The sequence below is a fragment of the Myxocyprinus asiaticus genome, chromosome 17 (assembly GCF_019703515.2).
Source record: "Myxocyprinus asiaticus isolate MX2 ecotype Aquarium Trade chromosome 17, UBuf_Myxa_2, whole genome shotgun sequence".
Classification (NCBI taxonomy): Eukaryota; Metazoa; Chordata; class Actinopteri; order Cypriniformes; family Catostomidae; genus Myxocyprinus; species Myxocyprinus asiaticus.
This window is the reverse complement of record NC_059360.1, coordinates 12,473,679-12,484,043: the sequence shown is the minus strand read 5'-3', so window position 1 is coordinate 12,484,043 and position 10,365 is coordinate 12,473,679.

Genomic DNA, 10,365 nt, shown 5'->3' with positions numbered 1-10,365 from the left:
TGGTGGAAATAGGCAGCGCTGCAGTTTTAATAATCTGTTAGGCTTTATAGAATGTATAATGTATTTTAATGTTAGTAAAAGTTATTATAAATGGTTTATCTATGGTTTACAGTGAAGACATTATGTGGGTTCCTTGCTGAAATATCAGCAAAACAAGTTTAATCTTGGTTCAATAAGCCTGTGTGATTATGTCGGACATGTAACAGGTTGAAGAATACACATCCTCGCATGTTTAACACACATCTAAAGCCTAAGAAATGTGATATATATATATATACTAGACATGCAATATAGATAACACATATTGCATGTCTAGTGGTAGTTTTGTATATATATATATATATATATACAAAACTACCACTAGACATGCAATATGTGTCTTTACTGCTTAATTTATTAACCCACATACAAAAAAAGAATATATTCTTACTTCAAAATGATCATATTCTATATAAAAACTTAACAGCTGTTTTCGATTGAACAATATTATTTACTGCATTCAAAACAAATGCAAAGACATTATTTCAGCAGTATGACATTATTTTTATCCACTTATCCTTTCACAAACAATAGTCCTTGCGCTGATGTGGTGGAGACGGGATCTGTTCCTCCCGTTATGTCGTATATGGTGGTCTTGATCATATAATCGTTAGATCATATTTTACCTTATATCTGTTGCAGTGACAGCACTTTGGAAATTAAAAACAGCTGTTTGCAATCAGAGTTTGTGTGATTTCTTCGATAAAAAAGTTAATATCGAACAACAGCTGCTGCAAATCAGTTGGGTCTAATAGAGCAGACGTGACAACAATGACGGTGACCCATGAATTATCATCATTTATGTAAAATCCTGAGTTTTTCCTGATGCAGCGATCTGGTGGAAATTTAAAGAAGTCCTAATCTCCAATAATTTGTGGAAAATGGGGTGTTCCAACCCCACAAACTGCATTTTTTTGGGCAGTTTTAGCAAATTTGAGCAACGCACCCAAAGACAGCAGTTCTTTTATGGGCAACCAAAAGAACCCGGAAGTGGCGGGGCTGAGCGTTTGTTTATAAACAGTAATTTCATCTATCCACCTTTTTCCTATGTCCCATGTTGCTTAAAGAGAAATATGGGCGTTACTTCCGTTGCCAAGTTAACACAGCTGTTGCGCCATACGTCCATTCATTCTTTCATTGTGGTGTTGGGATTTTGAGGAGAACGTGTATGATTTTGTATGAACATACAACAATCACTATATCAATGTCTTACTGAATGTTAATAAACTGCAAAAAAGTCATAAAGACAAAGAAAGTGCAAACAAAACTGGTGCGCTGTTTCTCCCAGATGCAGTTGAAATTTAATCTAAGCAAACACGCAACATTTCAAGCAAAATTATTGGTTGTTTTAGTGGAGAACCTGTGTTAGTTCAGCTTCAGATATGTGTGCTTGTTATCTTGTCACCCTGCATGTTTAAATCAGACAGACACACTGAGGAAGAGCCGTGAAGTTCTCATCTTTGGCTATGTAATCGCTTTTTCAAATTTTCCGATCAGACAGTTATTTCATTTTAAATCCGCAAGTAAGTTTAAACTTTTGTTCGGCGGGTGATTGACTGGTGAGAAGTGGTGTTTTGCAGCTGTTTTAAACTCAAATGCGATGTGTTTTTTGTGATCCAATCACAAAATATTTTGCACCCCGTTTACAACTATATTTAGCCCTGACCTTTGCGATCGGATCATCCGAAATGCATCTTATTACCAGCTGTAAACAGGGTCTGCAATGACTGCAGCCAGAGCTAGGGAATGCTGTAGAACAACTTCTGGCGGAAGTCCCACCCACATTTGTTTCCCCAGTAAGACCCCCAGGAAAAAGGTGGATAGAGTTCCAGTCAGCTGTTATCATTCAGTAACGGATCCAACAATACGTCATGAGACAACCACCTCAGATTTCGCGCCTCTTTTTGGCTTGTGGCCAATTGTAGTAATGGACCTTTTTCACAGACTGTGATGATGTGTTTCCGTAATAATTAACATTGTAAATCTGGCAAAGTTTTTTTATTATTTTATTTTCATTTTTAAAATATTTAATGTACATTTATAACACTACTTTGTGTTATATTACCCTGGCATTAAATTACAAAAAACGTCCTGGTTACTTTCGTAACCTCCATTCCCTGATGGAGGGAATGAGACGTTGTGTCGATGTAGTGACACTAGGGGTCGCCCTTGGGAGCCCCAAACACTTCTGATCTTTGAGAAAAGGCCAATGGGAATTGGCTAGTGGAATTTGCATGCCACTCCCCCAGACATATGGGTATAAAAGGAGCTGGCTTGCAACCACTCATTCAGGTTTTGTGCTGAGGAGCTGAGACAAGGTCCCGGCCATTTCAACGGGTAGTTCAGTTTTGTGGCAGGAGGGACACAATGTCTCGTTCCCTCCATCAGGGAACGGAGGTTACGAAAGTAACCAGGACATTCCCTATCTGTCACTCACTCGACGTTGTGTCGATGTAGTGACACTAGGGGCCCCTATACAAAATGCCACGACTAACTGAATTGTGTTACGTGGACTGGCAGTGCGAGACATGCAGACCTTGTGTGCCTTGTAGCCAGCCGTCACGTAACCTCCCCCAATGCTCTTACAGGCGTCACACGGTCCCCTGCACCTTGGGGACAGGTCGACTGCCCAAAAATAGGGACTGGCTGACCCAGCTGTGGCTTCTTCTCCTTTTTTCTCCCCAAAAAGAACAAAATCGTTCAGCTGGGGGCCATATAGTGGTCCGTGTCTGGGGGTGTCCCTCCGAAGGGGAGTATACCGCGGAGACCACACCCCGCCCGGTGGGGGGTTATTTGAGTGGAAATACGTCTCATGGTCTTACCGAGTTTTGTCAGAAATATCAGTTGTGGAGAAGTCCCATGGTAGTTCCTACCCGAGGGGGGAGGAGCTCTTCAAACATGGTGACCAGGGGCAGAGGGACCTCTACCCATGGAAGACACTGTTTACCAACAGGGAAACCATTTTGTGGAAGATAAATCACACGGGGTTACCTACGGGCAACCAGCGCATTTGGAGAACCTACCCCAGCACAGGGCCTAGTTAGCACACGTACTGGGCCGGCAGCGAGTGTCTCCGAAAACCCGCCTGCCAGAGGGCTAAGGAGGAAGGTCATCCAAGGTCCACAACTTTGTGAACACGACTGGGAGTCAAAGCGCATGGAAGTGCACAGAAATGCGCTATGCGCAAGTGGTAGATGCGGCCAGCTGTCCTTACCTTTCGGAACTTACCTGCTCGTACCTGACAACACACGGGATGAGACCAGCTCAACCCGGAGATTGCAAAACCTCGCAAAGGTGTTAGGTGTTTCCCAGCCCGCTGCTCCGCAGTTGTCTGCTAAAGAGGCGCCATTGGTCAGGGCCCAGGAGGCCGCCACACTCCTAGTAGAGTGGGCTTGTAGCCCCAAGGGGGGCGGCACATCCCAGGATTGATATGCCATAGCGATGGCGTCAATGACCCAGTGGGTGATCCTCTGTTTGGAGACAGTGCTCCCTTTCCGCTGTCCACCAAAGCAGACAAAGAGCTGCTCGGAGCTTCTAAGGCTCTGCGTGCAATCCAAATAGATGCGTAAAGCATGCACCGGACACAGCAACGACAAGGCTGGGTTTGCCTCCTCCTGGAGCAGCGCTTGCAGGTTCACCACCTGATCCCTAAATGGGGTCGTGGGAACCTTGGGCACATAGCCCGGTCGGGGGCTCAGGATCAAGTGAGAGTAGCCCGGACCGAACTCCAGGCACATTTTGCTGACAGAGAACGCCTGCAGTTCCCCTACCCTATTGACGGAAGTGAGCGCAGTCAGGAGGGCAGTCTTCAAAGAGAGTGCCTTTAGCTCATCTGACTCCAGGGGCTCGAATGGAGCTCCCTGTAGGCCCCCGAAGGACCACAGAGAGGTCACACGAGAGGATGAGGTGTGATCTGGGGGGATTCAACCTCCTAGCGCCTCTCAGGAACCTGATGATCAAGTCGTGCTTCCTCAAATACTTACCGTCTACTGCATCGTGATGTGCCGATATAGTGGCTACATACACCTTCAAGGTGGAGGGTGACAGCCGCCCCTCCAACCTCTCCTGCAGGAAGGAAAGCACCGATCCGTCTGCGCATCTCTGGGGGTCTTCGCATCGGGAAGAACACCACTTAGCGAACATAATCCACTTCAAGGCATACAGGCATCTTGTAGAGGGATCGTGTCTACCACTCTAGGTGGTAGGCCACTTAGGTCTTCCATGTCCCATCCAAGAGCCAGACATGTAGGTTCCAGATGTCTGATCACTGGTGCCAGACGGCGCCCCATCCCTGAGAAAGAAGGTCCTTCCTCAGGGGAATTCACCAGGGAGGGGCTGTCGCGAGGAGCGTGAGGTCCGAGAACCAAGTCTGGGTAGGCCAGCAGGGTGCTACTAGGACGAAGTGCTCCTTGTCCTCCCTGACCTTACACAACGTCTGTGCAAGTAGGGTCACTGGGGGGAACGCATACTTGTGCAGCCCCAGGGGCCAGCTGTGTGTCAGCGCATCTGTGACGAGGGGAGCCTTGGTAAGAGAATACTAGAGCGGGCAGTGGGAGGATTCCTGGGAAGCAAACAGGTCTTCCTGCGCTTGACCGAATTGACTCCAAATCAGCTGGACCACCTAGGGGTGGAGTCTCCACTCTCCCCTGAGCGTGACCTGCCACGACAGCACGTCCGCTGTGCTGTTGAGGTTTCCCGGGATGTGAGTGGCTCGCAATGACTTGAGCCGCTGCTGACTCCAGAGGAGGAGAAGGCGGGCGAGTTGCGATATTTGATTAGAGCGTATGCCGCCTTGCCGGTCGATGTATGCTACCATTGCCATGTTGTCCGTCTGGACCAACACATGCTTGCCCTGGATCAACTGCCGAAGCCTCCGCAGGGCGAGCAATACTGCCAGCAACTCGAGGAAGTTGATGTGCCAACACAGTCACGGGCCAGTCCAAGGACCGGCGACTGCGCACCCGTTGCACACAGTGCCCCTGCCACACTTGGAGGTGTCTGTTGTAACCATGACACACCTGGAGACCTGCTCTAGGGGAACCCCTGACTGTAGAAACGCTAGGTCGGACCAAGGGCTGAACAGATGGCGGCAGACCAGAGTGACGAGCACGTGGTGTGCCCCGTGGTGCCATGCCCATCTCGGGACTCGAGTCTGAAGCCAGTGCTGAAGCAGTCTCATATGCATCAACCCAAGCGGTGTGACCGCCGCTGAGGACGCCATATGCCCCATGAGCCTCTGAAATCTTTTCAGTGGGACCACCGTTTTCCATCTGAATGCTCTCAGACAGTTCAGCACTGACTGTGCACGCTAGCTCGTGAAGCGCACCATCATCGAGACTGAGTCTAACTCCATGCCGAGAAAAGAGATGCTCTGAACCAGGGAGAGCTTTCTCTTTTCCCAGTTGACCCAAAGCCCCAACCGGCTGAGATGCCTGAGCACCAGGTTCCTGTGCGCACACAACAAGTCCCACGAGTGAGCTAGAATCAGCCAGTCGTCGAGATAGTTGAGGATGCGAATGCCCACTTCCCTTAATGGGGCAAGGGCTGCCTCTGCGACTTTCATGAAGGCACGAGGTGACAGGGACAGACCGAAGGGGAGGACTTTGTACTGGTATGCCCGGCTCTCGAAAGCAAACCATAGGAAAGGCCTGTGTCGAGGTAAAACAGAGATGTGGAAGTATGTGTCCTTCAGGTCTACCACCGCGAACCAATCTTGATGTCGGATGCTCGCTAAAATTCGTTTTTGCATCAGCATCTTGAACAGGAGTCTGTGCAAGGCCCAGTTCAGAACTCACAGGTCCAAGAGTGGGCGCAACCAATCACCATTTTTGGGTATGATGAAGTAGGGGCTGTAAAACCCCTTCCTCATCTTGGCTGAAGGGACACACTCTATCGTGTCCTTCCGTAGAAGGGACACGATCTCCGCACGCAAGGCAGCGGCATTCTCGCCTTTCACCGAGGCGGGCACCTGGCGAACTGAATCACGTAGCCAAGTCGGACAGTCCTGATCAGCCACCGCGACAGGTTGGGGAGCACGAGGGGGACCAAGGGGACAATCGCGTCAGGCGTACTGGCGGGTGGGGCCTCGCGGCGTGGCGGAGCCTGAGGCGCCACGTTGGGGGGGCTTGAGCCCGGAACTCGTGGCCGTGCTGAGTCTGGGGACACTTACTTAGCTCCGTATACCTACCGTAGGAGGGGTCTGGGACGGGGGAAGAGGGAAATTGTCCTCGTGGCCTGTTGTGACTGTCCTGTCGTGGGTGTGATTGTGCCACAGCGGGGCGCACGGGGGAGGGGGGCCCGCCTCCTCAGCGTTTACCTGCCAAAAAGAATGGTGCCCGGCGGTTGTGATAACAACGGCCGTGGACACCGAATGTGTGACCCAGGAAGTGAGGAAACCGCTCTTTTGTTGAAAATGTGGGTACTACAGCCCCTTGGGGGTGCACTGAAATCAACAGAAAAGGTAAATAAGGATTTTACACCCGGCCCTCCACCGGGGGATGGAGTGGTCTGCTTACCAGCTCCTCTGCAGTGTGTTCCTGGATCCCTGGGTCGCCCGACTCAGGGGTGCTTTGAAGCCTTCCTTGGGTTCTTGCCGGCCAGCCGTGAGACGGGTGGTGTCTGTTTTCTGCGGGTGGCTCCATGCCGGGTCCGGCTTACTGGGGCGGGCTGTGGTGGAGCCGGTGTTGCTGCTGCAGGGGGAGACCCTTGGTGACGAGCAGATGGGGTTTGGGGTCTTGACCCGCGGTGGGGCAGGATGTGCTGAATAGCCTCCGTCTGCTGTTTCACCACCGAGAATTGCTGGGCAAAGTCCTCGACGGTGTCGCCGAATAGGCCAACCTGGGAGATGGGGGCGTCAAGGAATCGTACCTTATCAGCCTCCCTTGACTCGACCAGGTTGAGCCAAAGGTGGCTCTCCTTGACCACCAGGGCGGACATCGCCTGCCCGAGATTCCGCACCATGACCTTCATCACCCGGAGGGCGAGATAGGTCACCGAGCGCAGCTCCTGCATCAATCCTGGGTCAGGACTACTCTCGTGCAGTTCTTTAAGTGCCTTGGCTTGGTGCACTTGCAGGAGAGCCATGGCATGCAGGGTGGAGGTGGCCTGTCCAGCAGCACCGTAGGCCTTAGCTGCTAGTGACGACGTAAGCCTACAGGCCCTGGACGGGAGCCTCGGGCGGCCCCGCCAGGTGGCAGTGCTCTGCGGGCACAAGTGCATCGCAACCACCTGATCCACCTGGGGAAACGGTGAGTATCCCCTGGCCGCCCCACTGTCGAAGGTAGTAAAAGGTACCCGCCACGATCGCGTGAGCTCATCATGCACCTCCGGGAAGAAAGGAACCGGGGCGGGGCTCCTTTTATACCCGTATGTCCGGGGGACTGGCATGCAAATTCCACTCGCCAATTCCCATTGGCCTTTTCTCAAAGATCAGAGGTGTTTGGGGCTCCCAAGGGCAACCCCTAGTGTCACTACATCGACACAACATCTAGTGAGTGACAGATAGGGAACTAGTACACACTGCTGCAATGTGGTTTCTAATATAGTTGCTGAGGGAGACTGTAAAATGTGAAAAGGGTCCAAAAGAAAAAATCCACAATTGTGTTTCCATGACTTTACAAAAGATGGAGAAAATATAGAGAGATGGATTACATAAATCAGAAGCGAGAAAGATTATCAAATTATCAGTCACTCCCTCAGCAGTGTTGACTAGTTTTTAGTTTTATTTTATTTTTTTTCCAGGTACTTGGTATATATTGTTTGTTGTTGAATAAAGCTGTTGATTCAGTATTAGTTTTGAGTGTGCAGTTGTAAAAACAGTCCATTGGGTCAAGTTATTGTTGACATTTTGTGAGTTGTATTACTTTTTAGTCATCCATGACATTAAAAAGAGAAATTAAGATTTTGGAAGTGCAAAGGGTCCCAAAGACTCATGTTTTCCCTGTTGTATAATTATAGTAGTCTTGTTTTATTTGTCTTACCTAAAGATATTACCTGAAGATTAACATTGCTTGTGAAAAATGGTTTATTATTTTAATGTATGTGATTGTAAACATCTTACCTGTTTCCACATCTTCCTTTCTAGTGACATGCGTATTGGAAAGGTGCTTCACCTCAGCAAGTTTGTTCTCCCATGGGAATAAAAATGGCAAAAAGCAATGCACAGCAAGCATCAAAATGGCAAACTTTTGGCCTCATTTTGACCTAGGGATGTGGATATGGAAAGTGGATGTGGCAACTGTGAATAGTAATTAGCTAGATAACACACAGTATTGCCATGTCTGTTTATTATAAGTGACTTTGGGCTTGTTTTTTCATAAAGTGACTTATAAACATGGGCAGTTGCATTTTGCCAATGTTTTGGTCTTATTTCTAGAATACAGTCACATATTTGGGCTTATAAGTGCTTGGTGCACACAGCACAATAAAGTATGAGCTGTTCATCCTTATTTAGAGTGATGATGTTGTCTGGTAACCGCTTCTCTGTCTGAATGAGTGTTGTGAGTGAGGTGTCAGAAGACACCACTCTCTCTGTGTCTTTAAGCATTTCTGCTCGTGTTCAGATGAGCAGGAGAAATATTGAGGAGCACTTGTTTTTTTATGTTTATGTCATGCCAATATATGTATTCATTCGTGTCCTTGTGTGTATCGTATCGAAAGCCCTGTATCCGTTCGGTTTGGTACCATTGCAGCCCTATTGTTAACTGATAGCTTATTATAAATTTTTTAATTATCATGACTTTTGTAGGTGTTTATCTGTTAAAGATTTCCTCAACACATCTGGCTGGTTTGGATGGACCAAGTTAATTGGCTACAAGTTATTCCCATAGATATCTATACGAAGATACCCCATTTGACTGCTCCAGACATGTCAATGCATCTGCCATTTTGGAACGGTCAACATTTCAGATGCTGCTCATCACTCACACTAACAAACCAATGAATTTTCATTGAAAATGCCACAACATCTTTATCGGCCAGTATTCGTCTTTATCCTGTGATCGGTGATCTATGTTGATTCTAAGGTCATTTTAAGCCATTCCTCCACTGATGTGCTTAAACATGGGTCTGCCGTTGAATCATGGCTCATGGACACAAACACAACAGCACCCCTGCTGAAAAAAATCCTTGGGTAACATTGTAAAGGATCATTTCCTGAATTTCACAAGTGGCAAAAGCATTTTAAAGGAATAGTTCACCCAAAAATGGAAATCTTTATTTCATTTCCCTAATGTCATTCCAAACATGAATGCCTCTTTATTCCATGGAACACAAAATGTGAATGTTGAAATCTTCAAAGGGTTTATTTGCCACATAGTGATTGTGAATAGTGACCCAGCTCTTAAAACCAGAATAGAAGTTATAGTTATAACAATTTATCAGTTCATTTGTAAATTGCTTCAAGACCTGAAATAAGTGTGTCAGATAAGGGAGACATCCAATCCAAAATGTGCACTATTGGGGGGCCTCAAGGAAAACTGTTGGGAAACACTGGTTTTATATTTTTGGGTTTTTACATCTGAGCCATTACTTTTAATATCTAAATGGCAGTTAAGTTAAATCAGCATTTAATGTTTCCAATATGCTGCTAATTCTTTGTCTCCATTGGATAGTGCTGCAGCTACTCACCAAGGCTCTCTAAATTTAAAATGGACACATATAATATCAGATCCTTTCTTTGTTTTATACCAAACAAGCCACTCTGTTGGATTAATTTTCTAAAATAATAATAATAATAATAATAATAATAATAATAATAATAACTCAATGTGATTGAGAAAGCAGTCCTTCACCTCGTCAGCTCCCGGGTTGGAGCACATAAAGTCAGACCAGTTTCTTAAAGGTGCACTCAGTAATTTTTTCCTCATTAAAAAAGTTTAATTCTAAAGACATGTATTGTAATTTTGCAATATATGTAGGAAATCATGACCACTCACATTAAAATGAAGACTCCAGTTGTATCAGTAACCTTATAAAAGCTGTTTTATTCTACATGGAGAGGGTCCGCACATGGAGGCTGCCATGTTAGAATCACATAATCAGCCAAATACTACTCGCTTAATCTCAGTAATCGTCCTGTTATTTGACAATTTCACTGACTGATTAAAGTAACCATGGCTGACTGTGAATACTAAATTTCTACAGTGGCATCTGAAAACTGAAAACTATTGATTTTAAATTATGCTTCATCCAAGCACTAGGTGTCAGTGTATGTCCAAGATGACACAAAGACAAAAGTTACTGAGTGCACCTTTAAAATGTATTTTTACAGACCTTTTAAACCATCCCTTCAGAAAAGACCAGCATACAGTAGCTGATGATCATCAT